A 26493-nucleotide genomic window follows, 5' to 3' on the forward strand; every position below is an offset into this window, starting at 1 on the left:
CTTCACATGAGTCTTTCTGTGTGGCTGTTAATTTGACATTATCAATAGGAAAAAAATCTCTACAATTAGCTTCAGTTAGAGGAGATGGAGGCGACTGAAAAGAAAACATATGCTTAAAATACTTTGTTTCTTCCTTCAAAATATCATTAGGTGAATTATGGGTGACTCCGTCAATTGTAACCAGTTTCATTAAGTTCTTTTTGGTAGCATTCCTATGTTGAAGATTAAAAAAGAATTTTGTGCATTTTTCCCCATATTCCATCCAGTTTGCTTTATTTTTATAATATATTACACTTGATCTTTCTTGAATAAGTTTTTCCATTTCTTTTTGTTTTTCCTCTAATTTATTCTGAGCCTCTATGTTACAGTTTTTATTGCCATCTATCTGTTCTGTTAGACTTTCTATTTCCTTTCTTAGTATAAACTCTTTTGACCTAAATTGCTTTTGTTTTCGAGATGAGTACTGAATTGCATGGCCTCTAAAGGCACATTTAAAGGTGTCCCATACAATAAGGGGATTCGCTGTACCTATGTTATGTTGGAAAAAGTCAGTTATAAATTCCTTTGTTCTAATTATAAATAAATTATCATCTAATAGGCTTTGATTAAATTTCCAATATCCTCGCCCACGTGGAAATTCAGTCAGAGTAATGTATATGCCTATTATATGATGGTCCGACCGCATTCTGTCCCCTATCAACACTTTTTTTACTTTTGGTGCCAACGAGAATGAGATAAGAAAGAAGTCAAGACGACTAGCTTGATTCAGTCTCCGCCATGTATATCTCACTAGATCAGCATATTTAAGCCTCCATATATCTACTAGTTCTAATGTATCCATGACATTCACAATTTCCTTAAGAGCATGTGGGTGATTGTTTGTGGTGTGATTTCCTTTTCGGTCCATTGAGCTATTTAAAACAGTATTATAATCCCCCACCATAATAATATTGTCTTGAGTTGCTTGCAGGCTTGATAATTTATTATATATATTGTCAAAGAATTGTGGATCATCATTATTTGGTCCGTAAAGGTTAATGAGCCATATCTGTTTATTGTCCAATACCATATTTAAAATAATCCATCTACCTTGCGTATCTATTTGGACAATTTGCACATTCGGATCGAAATTACTATTAATTAATATCATCACCCCTTTTGAATTTCTTTGCCCATGGGAGAAGTATATTTCCCCCCCCCATTCTTTTTTCCACGCTACTTCATCTTGAATTGTTGAATGAGTTTCCTGTATACAATAGATATTATATTCCTTCTCTTTGAGCCATGTAAATATTGTTCTTCTTTTGTTATTATCAGCTAAGCCATTACAATTATAACTGGCTATACTTATTTCACCATACACCATAATGAGATACAAGTTTCAAGTCTATTTATCATTATATATGTTTGTAAATTTACCAATAAAAAATAGCGTAATGATTGAGTGTCCATATAGCTGTACCGTGATATTTGCATTGCTACGGAGTAACCCTTCAATTGTTCTCCACTAATTCCCCTGCTAAAGCCCCTCCCCATCCCAAGTTGAGCCGTCATCCCAGTGATCAGCATCCCCCCCACGTCCCTCCGTATCCCTAAGGCCCTGAGAGGCCAGGACCCATCCATCGAAAACAGCACACAGTGCCACCCACAAAACAGAAGCAGGTTAACCGCCAAAAGCATTTCCAATGCTTTCACCTCTATATATATATATCTATATAACTATTATTTATTTATTTTATTATGCATATCCTATTTTCCATCATTATCAATTAATATGCGTAATAATGTCGGCAGTTCACGCATAGGATTCTAACATATAACCAGGATTGCCATTGTATTACATTTAATTCATTGACAAGCAATTATTATCCTAGCAAATAATTCCCGCGGTCCATCCCATACCCCCCCCCCCAACATCCCCACCCCCCCCACAACAGATGCCAGACCAGCACACACGCACATACTCACATACTCCAACACACTCAACCCCCCTCCTCCACAATCCACCATAAAATCCAATACTCAACGGCTGTTATATCCCAGAGCCCAACCCGAGAAATAACTTGATCTACGAGTGCACATACAGTTAAAGCTGATTGAGAAAGCATGCAAATTGAGCAGAAATTGACAACAATGTGAGATTTGATTAATCTACTTAATCTATGTCAAGTCCTAGGTGATGGAGATCAGATCCACCCTCTTCACCTGAGACACAAACACTCTGATCCTCTGTTGTAACCATTTTCCCAAGCATCTCCATGCGGTCAGACCTTTGATTATTTTGTGCCACCTGGGCCACAATGATAAACCCCCTCTCTGATTGTCCGAGTGTGACCCCCTCCCCATGGGTTACTGCAGCCAGTGTTGCCAGCACTGCCACTACCTGGGTGGGCGTACCCCACCGGAATCCCCACCGGCTAGGTAAAAGGTCGTCAAGGTTCTCATTAGCAGCTTTGAGAATTTCCTTGTATATTATGCTCTCCCATCAGGGGGCTCTGGCTTTGTAGGACCAACCCTGCCAGGCAGGCTCAGAATCTTGAGGGGGCGGTGCTGCTCAAGTAGGTCTCTGACCGCATTTATTTCTCTATTTAGGCTGCATATTCACAGCAGGTCCATAAAATAGATGGGAACTTCTCTTTGGTGTATGGGTCGCTCAGGTGGGTGTCCAGGTTATAGGGTTAGGGATCTTTCCATCATGATAGGACAATGAATAATTAGATTAGATGTTTACTATATTTAAAAATGTATATCCCTCATCTACACAACATTGAAAGCTCTCTCTCTCACTACCCCTGTTCATAGACCAGTATTACTGGTCATTTTTTGCAGTATTACTTTAGAGCCTTATTGCAAACAGGAATCATGTTTTGGAATATTTTTGTTCTGTACATGCTTCCTCATTTTCACTCTGTCAATTAGGTTGATATTGTGGAGTAACTACAATGTTGATCCATCCTCAGTTTTCTCCTGTCACAGTCATTCAACTCTGTAACTGTTTTGAAGTCACCATTGGCCTCATGGTGAAATCCCTGAGCGGTTTCCTTCCTCCCCGGCAACGGAGTTAGGATGGACGCCTGTGTCTTTGTTGCGACTGGGTGTATTGATACACCATCCAAAGTTTATTCAATAACTTCACCATGCTCAAAGGAATAGTCAATGTCTGATTTCTTTCTACCAATGGGTGCCCTTCTTTGAGGCATTGGAAAACCTCCCTGGTCTTTGTGGTTGAATCTGTGTTTGAAATGCACTGCTTGACTGAGGGTCCTTACAGATAATTGTATGTCTGGGGGCACAGAGATGAGGTAGTCATTAAAAAAATCATGTTAAACACTATTATTGCACACTGAGTGAGTCCATTCAACTTATGTGACTTGTTAATCACATTTTTACTCATGAACTTATTTAGGCTTGGCATAACAAAGGGGTTGAATACTTATTGACTCAAGACATTTCAGCTTTTCATTTGTTATTCATTTGTAAAATTTAGAAAAACATAAATCCACTAACATTATGGGGTATTGTGTGTAGGCCAGTGACAAAAAAAAATCTAAATGTAATCCATTTTAAATTCAGGCAGTAACACAGCAATATATGGAAAGGGTCAAGGGGTGTGAATAATTTCTGAAGGCATATTAATGTTAAACAGTGCATTCGGAATGTTCTCAGAACCGTTGACTTTTTCCACATTTTGTTATGTTTCAGCCTTATTCTAAAATTGATTAAATATATATTTTCCCTCATCAATCTACACAGAATAGCCCATAATGACAAAGCAAATACAGGTTTGTCGAAATTTTAGCAAAAAATATAAATATATAAACGGAAATATAACATTTACATATAGACCCTTTACTCAGTACTTTGATGCAGCACCTTTGGCAGCGATTACAGCCTCAAGTCTTCTTGGGTATGACGCTACAAGCTTGGCACACCTGTATTTGGGGAGTTTCTCCCATTCTTCTCTGCAGATCCTCTCAAGCTCTGTCAGGTTGGATGGGGAGCATCGCTGCGCTGCGCTGCTATTTTCAGGTCTCTCCAGAGATGTTCGATCGAGTTCAAGTCTGGCTGGGCCACTCAAGGACATTCAGAGACTTGTCCCAAATGCACTCCTGCATTGTTTTGGCTGTGTGCTTAGGGTCATTGTCTTGTTGGAAGGTGAACCTTCGTCCCAGTCTGAGGTCCTGGACGCTCTGGAGCAGGTTTTCATCAAGGAACTCTCTGTACTTTGCTCCGTTCATCTTTGCCTCGATCCTGACTAGTCTCCCAGTCCCTGCCGCTGAAAAATATCCCCACAGCATGATGCTGCCACCGCCATGCTTCACTGTAGGAATGGTGCCAGGTTTCCTCCAGACCTAACGCTTGGCATTCAGGCCAAACAGTTCAATCTTGGTTTCATCAGACCAGAGAATCTTGTTTCTCATGGTCAGAGTCCTTTAGGTGCCTTTTGGCAAACTCCAAGCGGGCTGTCATGTGCCTTTTACTGAGAAGTGGCTTCATTCTGGCCACTCCACCATAAAGGCCTGATTGGTGGAGTGCTTCAGAGATGGTTGTCCTTCTGGAAGGTTCTCCCATCTCCACAGAGGAACTCTGGAGCTCTGTCAGAGCGACCATCGGGTTCTTGGTCACCTCCCTGACCAAGGCCCTTCTCCCCCGATTGTTCAGTTTGGCCGGGCAGCCAGCTTTAGGAAGAGTCTTGGTGGTTCCAAACTTCTTCATTTAAAATGATGGAGGCCATTGTGCTCTTGGGGACCTTTAATGCTGCAGAATGTTTTTGGTACCCAGATCTGTGCCTCGACACAATCCTGTCTCGGAGCTCTACGGACAATTGCTTCGACCTCATGGCTTGGTTTTTGCTCTGACATGCACTGTCAACTGTGGGACCTTATATAGACAGGTGTGTGCCTTTTTACGAATCATGTCCAATCAATTGAATTTACCCCAGGTGGACACCGTTCAAGTTGTAAAAACATCTCAAGGATGATCAATGGAAACAGGATGCACCTGAGCGCAATTTCGAGTCTCATAGCAAAGGGTCTGAATAATTATGTAAATAAAGTATTTATGTTTTTTATTTTTAATAAATTAACCAAAATGTCTAAAAAACTGTTTATTTTAACGTCATTATGGGGTATTGTTTGTAGAATAAGGCTAACTTAACAAAATGTGTAAAAAGTCAAGGGGTCTGAATACTTTCCGAATGCACTGTATATGCATTGTGAATATTACTTATAAATGCCTCATGAGCTTAGTTCAACAGTCATACCCCACCAGAACCCAAAGTATAATCTTTTTTTATTCCAATGTTTGTAAACAATGTAAATGTAAACAAACTGTATAGCCTCAAAACATGGTTATAATGATAATGTTGATATCATGGCTGGTCGGTCCTTGCATCCATAGCTCTCTCTATGAATTTGAGTGGTTACATTTTTCCTGGCCCATCCCTGAGCTTTTTTACCAAAAGCGAGGCTTGGGTGCCCACTTTAATTGTTTCAAGTGCGGATTCTAGCAATGAGATGTATATCAAGTGTCATTTCCTTTTTGTGAATTGATTTAATCATACCCGATGCCTTTCATCAAAACATTTGAAGCCCAAGAAGTGAGACACATTGGCAAATTTAGAAAAGTCTAATTTGAACGACATTTCCTGCAGCATTGTAGGCATGCTGAGGACTTACAGGATGTTAAGAACCTTTTAGTTACTATCAATTTCATGTGTTTCATATTAGATTCCGCTGCTTAATGTTTTTATTGAACGTTGCCAGCTAGTGCTTTTAGAAAATGCTAAAACAAATATATTTTGTAAACCATCGTTGTCAAAATATTTGTAGTTCGTGTGTAGTTCAAATGAAACGGTTGTAACTTTCTGGCTTCGTGCTTCTTCTTGGGCATCAAATACGTTGAAAACACACACATACATTTTTATATTTTTAATAACTGCGTGATGCAAATTTGAAGTCAATTCTTAGCCTACAAAACGAGGACTATGGAAGTAAAATTGCTGTCTAGCCATCTACGGCTAACTGACAATGTTCATGTCCAGCTTCTCAAAACACGTCATCTGAAACTTTCCAGTGAGTTCGTTCTGTCCCTTGGCACGTTGCAGATATGCAGTACAATAACCTGCTCACGCATGGCAACACCTCAGGCAGCAAGTGGAAAGGCACGGGGTGGAAGTGAAGTCTGTCTAAAGGGTGCAGCTGGAAACATACAAGGAAACAAAGTCAAGGTGCCTTTACAATCAGTTCAATCTACATTTCATGCCACTTAAGTAACTGCAATTCTCCGTAAATCTCTAGGCTGGGTACAGTAATAGCCTAGCAACTGCTTGTGAATTTCAATGCTCTCATAAGATTTGATGCATTTTCGCACGTTCAAATATTAGTTTTTTATTGATCGCTTAGGCCTTGTCAGAATTGAATTGTTTTTTTTTGCAATCAGCATGTATGGCATATCTGGTCCATAGAGTTTAAAGTTTATGCAACAAGCCAACTGTTCGTCTATAGACTTAGTGTGTGGCACAAGGCCTACATGAAGTGGGTTAGGGTTACCTAACCTGCAAACAGTATTGACCTTCTGCCCACATTGCTGGTTTGCTGACGGGCTATTATCTAATTGGAACCATCCAAGCTATTTAGATTTAACTTGCTCAATATTTAACGCAGAGTACAGTAATACATAAAAGCCATCATAGAAGAATATTGAACCCACCAGCAGTTTTACCATTTTGTTTATTATCCTGTATCCCACACAACCATGGCATTTTCCATGCTTTGTTTTTGTGTGTGCTTTGGACAGGCCCTAAGATGATACTATCCACATGAGCTTTGACTTTTCGCTTTTTCACCTATTTGTATATTTTGTATTTATTAAGGATCCCCATTAGCTGGTGCCAAGGCAGCAGCTACTCTTCCTGGGGTCCAGCAACTTTAAGGCCGTTTCATATCACTTTTCACAACACATTAAGTGTGTGCCCTCAGGCCACTACTCCACTACCAAATATCAGGAATACAAAATCTGTGTGTGTGTGTGTAGAGTGCGTGTGTTATCATGTGTATGCGTGTGTCTGTGCCTGTGTGTCTCTTCACAGTCCCCTCTATTCCTTAAGGTGTATTTTTATATTTGTATTCTTGCATAGTTACCTGATGTGGAATAGAGTTCCATGTAGCCATGTCAGTGGCATGGCATTAGTAAAGATTGAAAAAGTAAGGGGCCTAGACAGCTGCCCTGGGGAATTCCTGATTCTACCTGGATTATGTTGGAGAGGCTTCCATTAAAGAACACCCTCTGTGTTCTGTTAGACAGGTAACTCTTTATCCACAATATAGCAGGGGGTGTAAAGCCATAACACATACGTTTTTCCAGCAGCAGACTATGATCGAAAATGTCAAAAGCCTCACTGAAGTCTAACAAAACCGCTCCCACAATATTTGTATCATAATTTTCTCTCAGCCAATCATCAGTCATTTGTGTAAGTGCCGTGCATGTTGAATGTCCTTCCCTATAAGCGTGCTGAAAGTCTGTCAAGTTGTTTACTGTAAAATAGCATTGTATCTGGTAAAACAGAATTTCTTCCAAAAGTTTACTAAGGGTTGGTAACAGGCTGATTGGTTGGCTATTCGAGCCAGTAAAGGGGGCTTTACTATTCTTGGGTAGTGGAATAACTTTTGCTTCCCTCCAGGCCTGAGGGCACACCCTTTCTTGTAGGCTTAGATTGAAGATATGGCAAATAGGAGTGGCAATATCATCTGCTATTATCCTCAGTAATGTTCCATGCAAGTTTGCCAGTTCTTTTGCCTCGTCCCTTGCAACCATACCATTTTTCAATTCCTCATCAATCCACTGGGATTTAAGTGTTTACTGTCATTTCCTTAAGGGGTGCATGCTTGTTAGTAACTGGAATAAGCAATTTCATAAATGTATCAAGTGCAACGTCTGGTTGCTCCTCATTACACACCACAGAACAGCAAATATTATTTACATAATCAACATAGGAATCACTACAAAACTTGTATGACATATTATACACTATATTAGGCCTGGCCTTTGGAACTTTGGTTTTCCAAGATATGGCTACTATATTGTGATCACTACATCCGATGGATGTGGATACAGCTTTAAAGCAGATTTATGCAGCATTAGTAAAGTTATCAAGCATTTCACACACATTATCCACATGCTGACTGTTAGCACTTGGTGGGCTATAGCAGCTTCCCACAAGAATGGGCTTTAGGTGAGGTAGGTGAACCTGTAGCCACATTACTTCAACAGTATTTAACATGAGATGCTCTCTAAGCTTTACAGGGATGTGGCTCTGAATATAGACTGCAACACTGCCCCCATCGTCATTTCTGTCTTTTCTGTAGATGTTATAACCATGTATCATCAAAGGTATTATGTAATTGGGTTTCAGAGATAGTCAGTGAGAATATTAATGTCATCTGTTACTAGTAAGTTATTTAATGAACCTTGTTTCTTAGGCTACATATGTTACTGTGGTCTATTTTTAGCACTTTTCTGGGATGGTTGATTGTTTTTATTGCTTTACTGGGAAGCTTATCAGAAGTAGACTAGACAATGTTATTTATGTTTGAGCTGCACACAGTGGACTTCCTACTACGGCACACCGCCTCAGTGCTTACAGTATAACTCTGGTTCATAGGCACATGATTACTGTATACAATAGCTGTAGGATCGACAGAGGCATTCAGGGGAGTCAGAGGGACATAAATGTGGTTACTTACATTGACTGCCAACGCCCCTGGGACAATGTACATTTGCTGCAGCATTATGACAACTCAGCGACACAATGGAAGGGATTATCTGAGCTGGGCTTGGGTCATTGTCTCAACCCAGCCTTGAAATCTGTGGACAGAGTCCAGGAGCCAAGATGATTTGGATGGACTCCATCATTCCTGTAGAGCAACTTCTGTTTCCAGAAGGTGTCAAAGTTATCTATAAAAAGAGCTACAGTAATCTTTTAGCCAGGTGTGTAATGCCAGTAGCCTGCTGAAACTTTCAAACCCATGGCCCAACAATGGTACCAGACCTGAAATAATTGGCCGCTTTTTGGAAACTTTCAGAGCTAGAATCAGTTATTTTAAAGTCAATTTTCATCAGTGTTGACCTATCCCCTCCTAATGTCGTTTGACCCGGCAGCTGTCGTAGAACGGTCGGAAGCAGCCTTGTAGTGTCCCGTGCTCGTGCTCCAGGATAGCTCAGGGTTTTTGCCCTGAGAACCGTGATGTTTCTTACCATAGAGCTGCCGATGATAACAGCTGGTGCAATGGCTGAGGAGGTCCGGCCGTTCTTTCGCTTCGAGTGGTTTCACAAAACCATCGAGGACTGAAATGCAGTGTGGCTCGATGGACCCAAGCGGTATCCATCATGGATGACATATGGGCATGAGTCTTAGACAGCCTCACGGTCTGATGAAGGGGGAGCTCTGATGATCTCAACCTGAGGTAGAAGCCACCGGAGAGGGAAAAAGAATAGAGGAAGAAGCCGCAGGTCCCTCTGTATCTGATCTCGAATCGGAAGCCCCCAGGGAAGATGGCGCCGGAACCTCTTGATCCAGGGCGGCAAAGCTGTGTCTAGTCAGTGTCCGATCCGGGCTTACCTTTGCCAAGGAGGCCCCCGTTGCCAGATTTAGCTGTTTTCGACCAAGGTGAGTGACATATCTCCATGGCTGGTTGGTAGGATCGAGAACAGGAACATCCACTAAGTATTTCACGAGCATCCGACTAACCCCATTCTCCAGGGAAGGGGGAGACCCATTCGGGGAGGGATCCCTGCAGAGTACCTGCCAGTCGGCTGTGGAGAGCTGACACGGCAGCGACACTTCCACCAGGCCAGAGCGGCATCCAGCTACTGGGGTAGAAAAGAAAGACAAAGTATGCGACGTGGATTCCCCAGTAGCTTGTGTGAGTTTGCTACTTGTTTGCTAAGAGTAGCCACTTTGCCCCTGTAGTCCTCTGCAAGCAAACAGTTATTACATTGAAAGTCCGGGCGGTCCACATTGTCCCGGAATAAAGCAAAATAAACGCAGCTCCTGCAGTGTTGAAAAAATGTATTAGCGTTCTCCGTTTGAGGCTACAGGCTAGCCAGGCTAGCTAGGCTTCCGTGTCTCTTCTTGACATGGAATTCTCAACGTGTCCGAGAGAGAATTAAACAGCTATCAAAAATGTCAGGCCAAGGTAAGCCTACACCAAGCAAATAAAATACAATCACATTTTATTTGCCACATGCGCCGAATACAACAGGTGTAGACATGACAGTGAAATGCTTACTTACAAGCTCATTAACCAACAATGCAGTATTTAAGAAAATGGTTATGTAAAAAATAGATAAGTAAAAAATTGCTAATAATTAAAGAGCTGCAGTAAAATAAAAAAACATTAGCGAGGCTATATACAGGGGATACCGGTACAGAGTTAATGTGCGGGGGCACCGTTTAGTCGAGGTAATATGTACAGTTGAAGTCGGAAGTTTCCAAACATCTTGGCCAAATACATTTAAACTCAGTTTTTCACAATTCCTGACATTTAATCCTAGTAAAAATGCCCATGCCCCAGTTATGATCACCACTTTATTTTAAGAATGTGAAATATCAGAATAATAGTAGAGAGAATTGTTTATTTCAGCTTTTATTACTTTCATCACATTCCCAGTGGGTCATAAGTTTACATACTACCAAATACTAATTGAGTGTATTGCCTTTAAATTGTTTAACTTGGGTCAAACGTTTCGGGTAGCCTTCCACAAGCTTCCCACAATAAGTTGGGTGAATTTTGGCCCATTCCTCCTGACAGAGCTGGTGTAACTGAGTCTTTGCTCGCACACGCATTTTCAGTTCTGCCCACACATTTTCTATAGGATTGAGGTCAGGGCTTTGTGATGGCCACTCCAATACCTTGACTTTATTGTCCTTAAGCCATTTTGCCACAACTTTGGAAGTATGCTTGGGGTCATTGTCCATTTGGAAGACCCATTTGCGACCAAGCTTAAACTTCCTGACTGATGTCTTGAGATGTTGCTTCAATATATCCACATAATTGTCCTTCCTCATGATGCTGTCTATTTAGTGAAGTGCACCAGTCCCTCCTGCAGCAAAGCACCCCAACAGCATGATGCTGCCACCCCCCGTGCTTCACGGTTGAGATGGTGTTCTTCGGCTTGCAAGCTACCCCCTTTTTCCTCCAAACATAACGATGGTCATTATGGCCAAACAGTTCTATTTTTGTTTCATCATACCAGAGGAAATTTCTCCAAAAAGTACGATCTTTGTCCCCATGTGCAGTTGCAAAACGTAGTCTGGTTTTTTCATGGCGGTTTTGGAGCAGTGGCTTCTTCCTTGCTGAGCGGCCTTTCAGGTTATGTCGATATAGGACTCGTTTTACTGTGGATATAGATACTTTTGTACCCGTTTCCTCCAGCATCTTCACAAGGTCCTTTGCTGTTGTTCTGGGATTGATTTGCACTTTTCGCACCAAAGTATGTTCATCTCTAGGAGACAGAACGCGTCTCCTTCATGAGCGGTATGACGGCTACGTGGTCCCATAGTGTTTATACTTGCGTACTATTGTTTGTACAGATGAACGTGGTACCTTCAGGCGTTTGGAAATTGCTCCCAAGGATGAACCAGACTTGTGGAGGTCTACAATTTCTTTTATGAGGTCTTGGCTGATTTCTTTAGATTTTCCCATGATGTCAAGCAAAGAGGCACTGAGTTTGAAGGTAGGCCTTGAAATACATCCACAGGTACACCTCCAATTGACTCAAAATGTCAATTAGCCTATCAGAAGCTTCTAAAGCCATGATATCATTTTCTGGAATTTTCCAAGCTGTTAAAAGGCATAGTCAACTTAGTGTATGTAAACTTCTTACCCACTGGAATTGCGATACAGTGAATTATAAGTGAAATAATCTGTCTGTAAACAATTGTTGGACAAATTACTTGTGTCATGCACAAAGTAGATGTACTAACCAACTTGCCAAAACTATAGTTTGTTAACAAGAAATGTGTGGAGTGGCTGAAAAACGAGTTTTAATGACTCCAACCGGTGTATGTAAACTTCAAACTTCAACTGTACATGTGGGTAGAGTTAAAGTGACTATGCATAAATAATAAACAGAGTAGTAGCTGTGTAAAAGATGGGGTGGGGTGGGTGGGGCAATGCAAATAGTCTGGGTAGCCATGATTAGCTGTTCAGGAGTCTTATGGTAGAAGCTGTTAAGAAGCTTTTTGGACTTAGACCTGGCGCTCCGGTACCGCTTGCCGTGCGGTAGCAGAGAGAACAGTCTATGACTAGAATGGCTGTAGTCTTTGACAATTTTTAGGGCCTTCCTTTGACACTGCCTGGTATAGAGTTCCTTAATGGCAGGAAGCGGTCGGAGGCCAACCAGTTGCCATACCAGGCAGTGATGCAACCAGACAGCTGCACCATCGAGAGCATCCTGAATAACCTTTTGAGGATCTGAGGACCCATGCCAAATCTTTTCAGTCTCCTGAGGGGTAATATGCTTTGTTGTGCCCTCTTCACGACTGTCTTTGTGTGTTTGGACCATGATAGTTTGTTGGTGATGTAGACACCAAGGAACTTGAAGCTCTCAACCTGTTCCACTACAGCCCCGTCGATGACAATGGGGGCGTGCTCAGTCTTATTTTTTTCCCTGTAGTCCACAATCATCTCCTTTGTCTTGATCACGTTGAGGGAGAGGTTTTTATCTTGGCACCACACGGCCAGGTCTCTGACTTCCTCCCTATAGGCTGTCTCATCGTTGTCGGTGATCAGGCCTACCACTGTTGTGTCGTCGGCAAACTTAATGATGGTGTTGGAGTCGTGCTTGGCCAAGCAGTCATGGGTGAACAGGGAGTACAGGAGAAGACTGAGCACGCACCCCTGAGATGCCCCCGTGTTGAGGATCAAGGTGGCAGATGTGTTGTTACCTACCCTTACCACCTGGGGGCGGCCCTTCAGGAAGGACGTGATCCAGTTGCAGAGGGAAGTGTTTAGTCCAAGGGTCCTCAGTTTAGTGATGAGCTTTGAGGGCACTATGGTGTTGAATGCTGAGCTGTAGTCAATGAATAGCATTCTCACGTAGGTGTTCCTCTTGTCCAGGTGGGAAAGGGCAGTGTGGAGTGCAATAGAGATTGCATCATCTGTGGATCTGTTGGGGCGGTATGCAAATTGGAGTGGGTCTAGGGTTTCTGGGATAATGGTGTTGATGTGAGCCATGACCAGCCTTTCAAAGCACTTCATGACTACAGACGTGAGTGCTACGGGTCGGTAGTCATTTAGTCAGGTTGTCTTAGTGTTCTTGTGCACAGGGACTATGGTGGTCTGCTTGAAACATTACAGACTCAGTTAGGGACATGTTGAAAATGTCAGTGAAGACATTTCCAGTTGGTCAGCGCATGCTCTGATTACACGTCTTGGTAATCCGCCTGGCCCTGCAGCCTTGTGAATGTTGATCTGCTTAAAAGTCTTACTCACATCAGCTATGGAGAGCGTGATCACATAGTCATCCGGAACAGCTGATGCTCTCATGCATGCTTCAGTGTTGCTTGCCTCGAAGCGAGCATAGAAGTGATTTAGCTCGTCTGGTAGGCCTTTGTCACTGGGCAGGACGCGGCTGTGCTTCCCTTTGTAGTCTGTAATAGTTTTCAAGCCCTGCCACATCCGACGAGTGTCAGAGCCGGTGTAGTACGATTCAATCTTAGTCCTGTATTTACTCTTTGCCTGTTTGATGGTTCGTCAGAGGGCATAGCGGGATTTCTTATAAGCATCAGCTCTACCCTTTAGCTCAGTTCGGATGTTGCCTGTAATCCATTGCTTCTGGTTTTGGTATGTACGTACTGTCACTGTGCGGACGACGTCATCGATGCACTTATTGGTGAAGCCAGTGACTGATGTGGTGTTCTCCTCAATGCTATCGGAAGAATCCCGGAACATATTCCAGGGTGCTAGCAAAAATTTCCTGTAGCATAGTATCTGCGTCATCTGACCACTTCCTTATTAACCGAGTCACTGGTGCTTCCTGGTTGAGTTTTTGCTTATAAACAGGAATCAGGAGGATAGAGTTATGGTCAGATATGCCAAATGAAGGGCGAGGGAGAGCTTTGTACGCATCTCTGTGTGTGAAGTAAAGGTGGTCTAGAGTTTTTTAAATTTATTTTTAATTTAATTTTTTTCTCTGGTTACACATTTAACATGGTGATAGAAATTAGGTAGTACGGATTTAAGTTTACCTGCATTAAAGTCCCCGGCCACTAGTAGCGCTGCCTCTGAGTGTTTTCCTCTTTACTTATGGCCTTATACAGCTAATTGAGTGTGGTATTTGTGCCAGCATCGGTTTGTGGTGGTAAATAGACAGCTTCGAAAAGTATAGATGAAAACTCTCTTGATAAATAGTGTGGTCTACAACTTATCATGAGATACTCTACCTCAGGCGAGCAAAACCTTGAGACTTCCTTAGTATTAGATTTTATGCACCAGCTGTTGTTTACAAATATACACAGACCGCCACCCCTTGTCTTACCGGAGTCAGCCGTTCTATCCTGCCGATGTAGCGTGTATACCGCCAGTTGTATGTTGTCTATGTCGTCGTTCAGCCACGACTCGCGAAACATAAGATATTACCGTTTTTAATGTCCCGTTGGTAGGATAACCTTAATCTTAGGTCGTCCGATTTATTTTCAAATGATTTAACTTTGGCTAATAGGATTGATGGAAGAGGCATTTTACTCGCTCGCCGTCAGATCCTTACAAGGCACCCCGACCTACGTCCACGATATCTCCGTCTCATTCACATGCGAATGACGGGGATTTGGGCTTTGTTGGGTGTCTGTAGGATATCCTTTGCATCCGACTTGTTGAAGAAAGAATCTTCATCCAATACGAGTTGAGTAATCACTGTCCTGATATCCAGAAGCTCTTTTTGGTCATAAGAGACGGTGGCAGAAACATTATGTACCGAATAAATTACAAATAATGCAAAAAACACACATAATAGTACAATTGGTTAGAGGGCTGTAAAACGTCAGCCATCTTCTCCGGCGCCATTACAGAGCACACAATTAATTAGAATGTTTGTAAAATTCACGATTTGAAAATGAATGGCAGTGTAGAGTATTGTAACTCAGGCTAGTAAAACACATTTCGTCAACAACAAGTTCACATTGAGGGGCGTCTGTCAGGCAAGAAAACAAGCCCTAAGATGATACTATCAACATGAGCTTTGACTTTTCACCTTTTAATCTTTTTTATGAGGTCATGACAAAAGATCTGCGATGACCTTATGTTCACGCGACATCCGATAGGTCCTTGTCTTTTCCATTGACAGCTCTTCTATATTAAGTATTGGAAGAGCGCTAACTTACGTCACTCAGAGGGCTAATTGTCACATAATCACACTCAATACGCTGTGGACATTCCCCCATCACTGTGCTTTGTCAGGTCTCCCATTGTTTTCCTATGATTTGATTGTTTGGCAAAGTGGACAAAGGCAGAAAAGAGCGCTCTAGCCTGATTTGTACAGTATGCCCTCCAGTCTGTTCATTGTATACCAGCCATTCAATTTGATGGGTTGCAAACCTGGGTTCAAAATCAAATAGTATTGTTCTCAAAGCTGCACTTTGACTGTGCTTGCCTGGCACAATGGATCAGTCCCTAAAGTACGAAACTTCCGATCAAACAGTATTTGCAAAAAAACGATACTATTTGAACCCGGGTTTGATGGAATGTTATTGTAGGGACGTTTTGGGAGACAGAGACGAGCTGACTCACTGGAAGAACAAAGGGCTCAGGGAGCTCAGCAGAGACTATCCTCCTGTTAGTTTTGGGCTAAGCTCTAAATCTGCACACAGCTATTTGTGCTAATATGTAGGCTTTAGCCTAGTGTTACTTCACCGTGTGTTGTTGATGTCTGTCTTGATCTGTATTGGACAGTGTCTGCCTCCACAGTACAGTTGGCAACTGGTGGCACTATTGAGTCTTGGGGATTGTTTGCCTTTTGGACCGTACAGAATTTCCAACTGCATCATCTCTCTTTCATTTCTTCGTATCTAGCTCATTGGGTAGAACACATGGGCTGTAATCTACAGGTGACTGATGATAATGACTCACACACAACATAAAGTCTGTCATCGAGGTGAGAATGAGTAACTTGTGAGAGAGGCAGGGAGAGAGCGAAGAGTGTGAGAGAGGGAGCAAGACGTCACACAGTGGGACAGTTTTCACAGAGAGGATAGAAACCAGTAGTAAATGTATCCTACTATCTCTGTTTTCTCTCTGGGCCTTAAAATTAGTCTCAAATCCCTTCTCTCTTACCTTGGCGCTACAGCCCACTGCTACGGACTATACTAGACCTAGGGAACCAGTGCCTTCATGTCACTGCCTGGGAATTGGGTTCATCGCAAATAATACATAGGTAAAGTGATGCTACGGCATCACTTTACCTATGAAAAACCCATGAACTGTTTAATTGTTAAACAGACAGCCTGTGTCATGTTTTCTATCAGTGGCCTAGAGGTGCTAGACAACACATGGCTTACCAAGGCCAGATAGGCTAGCTGTGATTCCTAGACATGACTACATGCTTCTAAGGGAGGAAGGGTTGTGAAACTAGGCACCAGACATAAGAGAGAATGTTTTCAGTGTTTTTTAACTATTTCATTTGTGTGGTTTACGGTTGATATTCACTTTGATTCACTGCAGATCATACAATCCTAAATATGCATGACATCTTTCTACTGCAATAATAGCTTGTGTAATGTTACTGGGAAACTGAAAATTAAATTGGCTAATTCAGCCAGATATTCCTATGGTAGCCTATACTTATTCAGTATTTACTGGGTGTGAACAGCGATAGCAAAATGTGCCAGGGATATCACAATATAACATTATTTGGAGAGCTGAGGGTTGGCGGCAGTTTGTCCAGCAACGTCATGTCACAGATTTGGTGGATATCTTTGAGTATGCCTTAGAGATAAGCCAGTCAAGTTATGCTAGTCGAGCCAGTTAAAAACAAGCAGGCACACCCTTGCCCTTACAAGTTACTACTGCATGAGAAAAGAGATGGTTGAGTGTGTTCGATATTTCCCCACTCTCTCTATCTCAATAGACCATTCTGTCTCGAGTCCTGCTTGGTTTCTACCCTGGGGGTAGCTAGCGACTTTATGGCTTGACCTTAAAACAGCACACGTAACCACAGCAACAACATGGAAGGTGTCAGGGCAAATATTTTATCTAACTCCCATCTGTCATGTGGATAACTGGAAGTTTCCACGTGAAGAGTTGAGGTATCTCCAAATATTTACTTAATAATATTCCAAATAATTAGCAAAACGTACTTACATAATTATTTGGAATATTATTAAGTAAATGTTTTGAGATATTTGCCCATATTTGCCCCAACAAATCACCTGCCCTTCTTATCAGAGTTAGAGAGATAGAAGGGTGCGCAGCGCTGCAGATACCGGGAGGTTTAGTTTGCTTTAACCTTCATTGCCACCTTAAACAAGTAGTTTGTTTGACCTTGGGCTGTGATTCAGAGAAGCACTCTTGCTTTTTAAAGAGTTGGCCATTCAGTCACAATTACTCGTGCTGTTGTGTCTGGCAGATTTAAGGCGGAACACTCTTATTGATCTGTTACTTTTTTTTCACACCACTCCCTTTTTTCCTTACTTCTACCCGGGCTGTAAATTGTCTGGAGAGAAACAGATGGAGATCATTCACATTCCCTAGAATTGCCAAAAGGATAGACGGCGTTGACTAACAAAGATGAGCAATAATGACTGTATAAAATAAATAATTCAAATACTGAGCTATATTGTATGAAAAAAATTGGAAGTTATATTATTTTGTACTATTACAATTGCTCAGAGAAAGATTTTGTTTAAGAAGTAATACTTATTTTCTCAAAAAGGTAGGGATCAAAAAGATTCTCATAAGTAAGTAGTCAAGTTTTTAGTATTTGGGCCCATATTCCTAGCATGCAATGTCTACAATTGTATCTTACAATTGTATTTGTGGGGTACAGAGATGAGCTAGTCATAAACAAATAATGTTAAACATTATTATTGCACACAGTGATTCCATGCAAATTATTATGTGACTTGTTAAGCAAATTGTTTTATGCCTGAACTTATTTAGGCTTGCCATAACAAAGGGGTTGAATCCTTATTGACTGAAGACATTTCAGATTTTCATTTTTAAATAATTCAAAATACTTAATTCCACTTTGACATTATGGGGAATTGTTTGTAATATGCCAGTGACAAAATATCTAAATTGAATCCATTTTAAATTCAGTCTGTAGGCACTGTATGTTGTAAGAATTCCGATATCACTAACAGTATTTGTGATATCGGCTTTTTTAGTGTTAATATTTATGTGCACTAATATTATATACAGTGAGGGAAAAAAGGATTTGATCCCCTGCTGATTTTGTACGTTTGCCCACTGACAAAGAAATGATCAGTCTATACTTTTAATGGTAGGTTTATTTGAACAGTGAGAGACAGAATAACAACAAAAAGATCCAGAAAAACGCATGTCAAAAATGTTATAAATTGATTTGCATTTTAATGAGGGAAATAAGTATTTGACCTCCTCTCAATCAGAAAGATTTCTGGCTCCCAGGTGTCTTTTATACAGGTAACGAGCTGAGATTAGGAGCACACTCTTAAAGGGAGTGCTCCTAATCTCAGCTTGTTACCTGTATAAAAGACACCTGTCCACAGAAGCAATCAATTAATCAGATTCCAAATTCTCCACCATGGCCAAGACCAAAGAGCTCTCCAAGGATGTCAGGGACAAGATTGTAGACCTACACAAGGCTGGAATGGGCTACAAGACCATCGCCAAGCAGCTTGGTGAGAAGGTGACAACAGTTGGTGCGATTATTCGCAAATGGAAGAAACACAAAAGAACTGTCAATCTCCCTCAGCCTGGGGCTCCATGCAAAATCTCACCTCGTAGAGTTGCAATGATCATGAGAACGGTGAGGAATCAGCCCAGAACTACACGGGAGGATCTTGTCAATGATCTCAAGGCAGCTGGGACCATAGTCACCAAGAAAACAATTGGTAACACACTACGCCGTGAAGGACTGAAATCCTGCAGCGCCCGCAAGGTCCCACAGCTCAAGAAAGCACATATACAGGCCCATCTGAAGTTTGCCAATGAACATCTGAATGATTCAGAGTAGAATCGAAGAATGGCGCCGGAGAAGATGGCTGCCGTTTTACAGCCCTCTAACCAATTGTACTATTATGTGTGTTTTTCCGCGTTATTTGTAATTTATTCTGTACATAATGTTTCTGCCATCGTCTCTTATAACCAAAAAGAGCTTCTGGATATCAGGACAGCGATTACTCACCTCGTATTGGACGAATGTTCTTTCTTGAACAAGTCGGACACGAAGGATATCCTACAGACACCCGACAAGGCCCAAATCCCCGTCATTCGCATGAGAAAGAGACGTAGGTCGGGGTGCCTTGTAAGGATCCGACGGCGAGCGAGTAAACTGCCTCTTCCATCAATCCTATTAGCCAATGTTCAATCATTGAGAATAAATGGGATGACCTAAGATTACGGTTATCCTGCCAACGGGACATTAAAAACTGTAATATCTTATGTTTCACCGAGTCGTGGCTGAACGACGACATGGACAACATACAGCTAGCGGGCTATACGCTACATCGGCAGGATAGACCTGCTGACTCCGGTAAGACAAGGGGTGGCAGTCTGTGTATATTTGTAAACAACAGCTGGTGCACAAAATCAAATACTAAGGAAGTCTTGAGGTTTATCTTCTTATGATAAGCTGTAGACCACACTATATACCAAGAGAGTTTTCATCTATATTTTTCATAGCTGTCTATTTACCACCACAAACCAATGCTGGCATTAAGATTGCACTGAATGAGCTGTATAAGGCCATAAGTGAACAGGAAAACGCTCATCCAGAGGCAGCGCTCCTAGTGGCCGGGGACTTTAATGCAGGGAAACTTAAATCCGTTCTACCTAATTTCTACCAGCATGTTAAATGTGCAACCAGAGGAGAAAAAAACCTCTAGACCACCTTTACTCCACACACAGAGACGCATACAAAGCTCTCCCTCGCCCTCCATTTGGCAAATCTGACCATAACTCTATCCTCCTGATTCCTGCTTATAAGCATGAACTAAAGCAGGAAGCACCAGTGACTCGGTTAATAAAAAGGTGGTCAGATGACGCAGATGCTAAGCTACAGGACTGTTTTGCTAGCACAGACTGGAACATGTTCCGGGATTCTTCAGATAGCATTGAGGAGTACACCACATCAGTCACTGGCTTCATCAATAAGTGCATCGATGATGTCGTCCCCACAGTGACCGTACGTACATACCCCAACCAGAAGCAATGGATTACAGGCAACATAGCATTTGCGTCATCTGACCACCTCTATCCTCCTGATTCCTGCTTATAAGCATGAACTAAAGCAGGAAGCACCAGTGACTCGGTTAATAAAAAGGTGGTCAGATGACGCAGATGCTAAGCTACAGGACTGTTTTGCTAGCACAGACTGGAACATGTTCCGGGATTCTTCAGATAGCATTGAGGAGTACACCACATCAGTCACTGGCTTCATCAATAAGTGCATCGATGATGTCGTCCCCACAGTGACCGTACGTACATACCCCAACCAGAAGCAATGGATTACAGGCAACATCCGCACTGAGCTAAAGGGTAGAGCTGCCGCTTTCAAGGAGCGGGATTCTAACCCGGATGCTTATAAGAGATCCCGCTATGCCCTCCGACGAACCATCAAACAGGCAAAGAGTCAATACAAGACTAAGATTGAATCGTACTACACCGCCTCTGACACCCGTCGGATGTGGCAGGGCTTGAAAACTATTACAGACTACAAAGGGAAGCACAGCCGCGAGCTGCCCAGTAACACAAGACTTCCAGACGAGCTAAACCACTTCTATGCTCGCTTCGAGGCAAGCAACACTGAAGCATGCATGAGAGCATCAGCTGTTCCGGATGACTATGTGATCACGCTCTCCGTAGCCAATGTGAGTAAGACTTTTAAGCAGGTCAACATTCACAAGGTCGCAGGGCAAGACGGATTACCAGGACGTGTACTCCGAGCATGTGCTGACCAACTGGCAAGTGTCTTCACCGACATTTTCAACATGTCCCTGACTGAGTCTGTAATACCAACATGTTTCAAGCAGACCACCATAGTCCCCGTGCCCAAGGACACTAAGATAACCTGCCTAAATGACTACCGACCCGTAGCACTGACGTCTGTAGCCATGAAATGCTTTGAAAGGCTGGTCATGGCTCACATCAACACCATTATCCCAGAAACCCTAGACCCACTCCAATTTGCATACCGCCCCAACAGATCCACAGATGATGCAATCTCTATTGCACTCCACACTGCCCTTTCCCACCTGGACAAGAGGAACACCTACGTGAGAATGCTATTCATTGACTACAGCTCAGCATTCAACATCATAGTTCCCTCAAAGCTCATCACTAAGCTAAGGATCCTGGGACTAAACACCTCCCTCTGCAACTGGATCCTGGACTTCCTGACGGGCCACCCCCAGGTGATAAGGGTAGGTAACAACCATCTGCCACACTGATCCTCAACACGGGGGCCCCTCAGGGGTGCATGCTCAGTCCCCTCCTGTACTCCCTGTTCACCCATGACTGTATGGCCAGGCACGATTCCAACACCATCATTAAGTTTGCCGACGACACAACAGTGGTAGGCCTGATCACCGACAACGATGAGAAAGCCTATAGGGAGGAGGTCAGAGACCTGGCCGTGTGGTGCCAAGATAACAACCTCTCCCTCAATGTGACCAAGACAAAGGAGATGATTGTGGACTACAGGGGAAAAAAATAGGACTGAGCACGCCCTCATTCTCATCGACGGGGCTGTAGTGGAACAGATTGAGAGCTTCAAGTTCCTTGGTGTCCACATCACCAACGAACTATCATGGGCCAAACACACCAAGACAGTCGTGAAGAGGGCACGACAAAGCCTATTCCCCCTCAGGAGACTGAAAAGATTTGGCATGGGTCCTCAGATCCTCAAAAAATTCTACAGCTGCACCATTGAGAGCATCCTGACTGGTTGCATCACCACCTGGTATGGCAACTGCTCGGCCTCCGACCGCAAGGCACTACAGAGGGTAGTGCGTATGGCCCAGTACATCACTGGGGCCAAGCTTCTTGCCATCCAGGACCTCTATATCAGGCGGTGTCAGAGGGAGGCCCTACAAATTGTCAAAGACTCCAGCCACCCTAGTCATAGACTGTTCTCTCTGCTACCGCACGGCAAGCGGTACCGGAGTGCCAAGTCTAGGTCCAAAAGACTTCTCAACAGCTTCTACCCCCAAGCCATAAGACTCCTGAACAGCTAATCATGGCTACCCGGACTATTTGCACTGCCCACCCCCACCCCCCACCCCATCTTTTGACGCTGCTGCTACTCTGTTAATGATTTATGCATAGTCACCCACATGTACATATTATTTCAACTAGCCGGTACCCCCTCACATTGACTCTGCACCGGTACCCCCCCCCCCCCCCCCCCCCCCCCCTGTATATATAGCCTCCCTACTGTTATTTTATTTTACTCTCAACACTTTTTTGTTTTATTTTACTTTTTTCTATAAAAATTAATGCACTGTAGGTTAAGGGCTGTAAGTAAGCATTTCACTGTAATGTCTGCACCTGTTGTATTCGGCGCTTTTGGCCAATAAAATTTTATTTTATTTGAAGAACTGGGTGAAAGTGTTGTGGTCAGATGAGACCAAAATCGAGGTCTTTGGCATCAACTCAACTCGCCATGTTTGGAGGAGGAATTTTGCCTATGTCCCCAAGAACACCATCCCCACCGTCAAACATGGAGGTGGAAACATTATGCTTTGGGGTGTTTTTCTGCTAACGGGACAGGACAACTTCACCGCATCAAAGGGACGATGGATGGGGCCATGTACCGTCAAATCTTGGGTGAGAACCTCCTTCCCTCAGCCAGGGCATTGAAAATGGGTCGTGGATGGGTATTCCAGCATGACAATGACCCAAGACACACGGCCAAGGCAATAAAGGAGTGGCTCAAGAAGAAGCACATTAAGGTCCTGGAGTGGCCTAGCCAGTCTCCAGACCTTAATCCCATAGAAAATCTGTGGAGGGAGCTGAAGGTTTGAGTTGCCAAACGTCAGCCTCGAAACCTTAATGACTTGGAGAAGATCTGCAAAAAGGAGTGGGACAAAGTCCCTCCTGAGATGTGTGCAAACCTGGTGGCCAACTACAAGAAACGTCTGACCTCTGTGAGTGCCAACAAGGGTTTTGCCACCAAGTACTAAGTCATGTTTTGCAGAGGGGTCAAATACTTATTTCCCTCATTAAAATGCAAATCAATTTGTTGTTGATTTCTGAATGTTGTTGTTGTTATTCTGTCTCTCACTGTTCAAATAAACCTACCATAAAAATTATAGACTGATCATGTCTTTGTCAGTGGGCAAACGTACAAAATCAGCAGGGGAACAAATACTTTTTTCACTCACTGTAGGCCTAATTCAATTGGTGCTTATTCACCACCTGAGAAAGTGGAAACTCAAAACACATTAGCTAGATCACTGACTCTAAATATTGCTCTTACTGCTAGCAGCGATGTATTAATGTAACAGTAAATGTAATGTCCTAAAAAAACGTTGAAGCCTAGTGCACTTGCGATGGCCAATGCACAGTTTCGCGTGCTCTGTACTGCAAAGCCATATCAGATACCTTGATTGTAAAACGGTGTGCTTTGAGCTCAATAATGATAATTGAGAAATACAAATTATACCTACACGAAGTGGAGAGCCTCCTCTTTTTATTATGAACAACTAGTTGTTTCCAAAGTTGTCTTAGTCCTCAGAATGATAGTTGATTTTTGCAGATGCATCATGGTTTTGTAACTGAATTTTCTAAAGACATTTTAAAACTGGTTTCATGAGAATCATAAAACATTTTTGCATTTTGAAATGTTATACAATCTCAAGGGGTGCACTAGGAGAGAGGCTGTAAAATGCTCGCTCATTCCAGCAGCTTGACCCAGTGAAACAGGTATGCAAAATTGTCAAAGACTCCAGCCACCCTAGTCATAGACTGTTCTCTCTGCTACCGCACGGCAAGCGGTACCGGAGCGCCAAGTCTAGGTTCTTAACAGCTTCTACCCCCAAGCAATAAGACTCCGGAACAGCTAATCAAATGGCTACCCGGACTATTTGCCAGTGTGTCTTATTTATGCGGATGACTCAACACTATACACATCAGCTACCACAGCAAGTGAAATCACTGCAACACTTAACAAAGAGCTGCAGTTAGTTTCAGAGCAGGTGGCAAGGAATAAGTTAGTCCTAAATATTTATAAAACTAAAAGCATTGTATTTGTGACAAATCATTCACTAAACCTCAACTAAATCTCGTAATAGATAAATGTGGAAATTGAGCAAGATGAGGTGACTAAACTGCTTGGAGTAACCCTGGATTGTAAACTGTCATGGTCAAAACATATCGATACAACAGTAGCTAAGATGGGGAGAAGTCTGTCAATAATAAAGCGCTGCTCTACCTTCTTAACAGCACTATCAACAAGGCAGGTCCTACAGGCCCTAGTTTTGTCGAACCTAGACTATTGTTCAATCGTGTGGTCAGGTGCCACAAAAAGGGACTTAGGAAAATTGCAATTGGCTCAGAACAGCGCAGCACGGCTGGCCATTGGATGTACACAGAGAGCTAACATTAATAATATGAATGTCAATCTCTCCTGGCTCAAAGTGGAGGAGAGATTGACTTCATCACTACTTGTATTTATGAGAGGTATTGACATGTTGAAAGCACAGAGCTGTCTGTTTAAACGACTAGCACACAGCTCAGACACCCATGCATACCCCACAAGACATGCCACCAGAGGTCTCTTCCAAGTCCAGAACAGACTATGGGAGGTACACCGTACTACATAGAGCAATGACTACATGGAACTATATTCCATATCAGGTAACTGATGCAAGCATTAGAATCAGACTTAGAAAACTGATAAAAATACACCTTATTGAACAGCGGGGACTGTGAAGCAACACAAACACAGACACATGCATACACACACATAATAATAATAATAATTAGTCATTTAGCAGACGCTCTTATCCAGAGCGACTTACAGGAGCAATTAGGGTTAAGTGCCTTGCTCAAGGGCACATCGACAGATTTTTCACCTAGTCGGCTCGGGGATTAGAACCAGCGACCTTTCGGTTACTGGCACAACGCTCTTAACCACTAAGCTACCTGCCGCCCTATAACATGATAACATACACACTATACACACACGTACACTTGGATTTTGTGTTGTAGATACAGTGCCTTGCAAAAGTATTCATCCCCCTTGGTGTTTTTCCTATTTTGTTGCATTACAACCTGTAATTTAAAATGATTTTTTTTATTTGGGTTTCATGTAATGGACATACATAAAATAGTCAGAATTGGTGAAGTGAAATGCAAAAAATAACTTGTTTCATAAAATTCTAAAAAATAAAAACGGAAAAGTGGTATGTGCATATGTATTCACCCCTTTTACTATGAAGCCCCTAAATAAGATCTGGTGCAACCAATTACCTTCAGAAGTCACATAATTAGTTAAAGTCCACCTGTGTGCAATTAAGTGTCACATTATCTCAGTAAATATACACCTGTTCTGAAAGGCCCCTGAGTCTGCAACACCACTTAGCAAGGGGCACCACCAAGCAAGTGGCACCATGAAGACCAAGGAGCTCTCCAAACAGGTCAGGGACAAAGTTGTGGATAAGTACAGATCAGGGTTGGGTTATAAAAAAATATCAAACTTTGAACATCCCACGGAGCACCATTAAATCCATTATTTAAAAAATGGAAAGAATATGGCACCACAACAAACCTGCCAAGAGAGGGCCGCCCACCAAAACTCACGGGCTAGGCAAGGAGGACATTAATCAGAGAGGCAACAAAGAGACCAAAGATAACCCTGAAGGAGCTGCAAAGCTCCACAGCGGAGATTGGAGTATATGTCCATAGGACCACGTTTGGTGTTCGCCAAAAGGCATGTGTTAGACTCCCCAAACGTATGGAAGAAGGTACTCTGGTCAGATGAGACAAAAATTGAGCTTTTTGGCCATCAAGGAAAGCGCAAACCCAACACCTCTCATCACCCCGAGACCACCATCCCCACAGTGAAGCATGGTGGTGGCAGCATCATGCTGTGGGGATGTTTTTCATCTGCACGGACTGGGAAACTGGTCAGAATTGAAGGAATGATGGATGGCGCTAAATACAGGGAAATTCTTGAGGGAAACCTGTTTCAGTCTTCCAGAGATTTGAGACTGGGACTGAGGTTCACCTTCCAGCAGGACAATGACCCTAAAGTATTAACTTTAGGGGGGTGAATAGTTATGCACGCTCATGT

General features: G+C 42.6%; 1 protein-coding gene across 1 annotated transcript in view; it reads left to right on the forward strand.

Annotated features, from left to right (window-relative positions):
- LOC311143738 (TBC1 domain family member 4-like) overlaps window positions 1-26493 on the forward strand; it is a 144724-nt gene that overhangs the window by 19904 nt on the left and 98327 nt on the right. The gene's annotated exons all lie outside the window — the stretch shown is intronic.

Source organism: Coregonus lavaretus (assembly GCF_964263955.1).
Source record: "Coregonus lavaretus genome assembly, chromosome: 16".
Lineage (NCBI taxonomy): Eukaryota > Metazoa > Chordata > Actinopteri > Salmoniformes > Salmonidae > Coregonus > Coregonus lavaretus.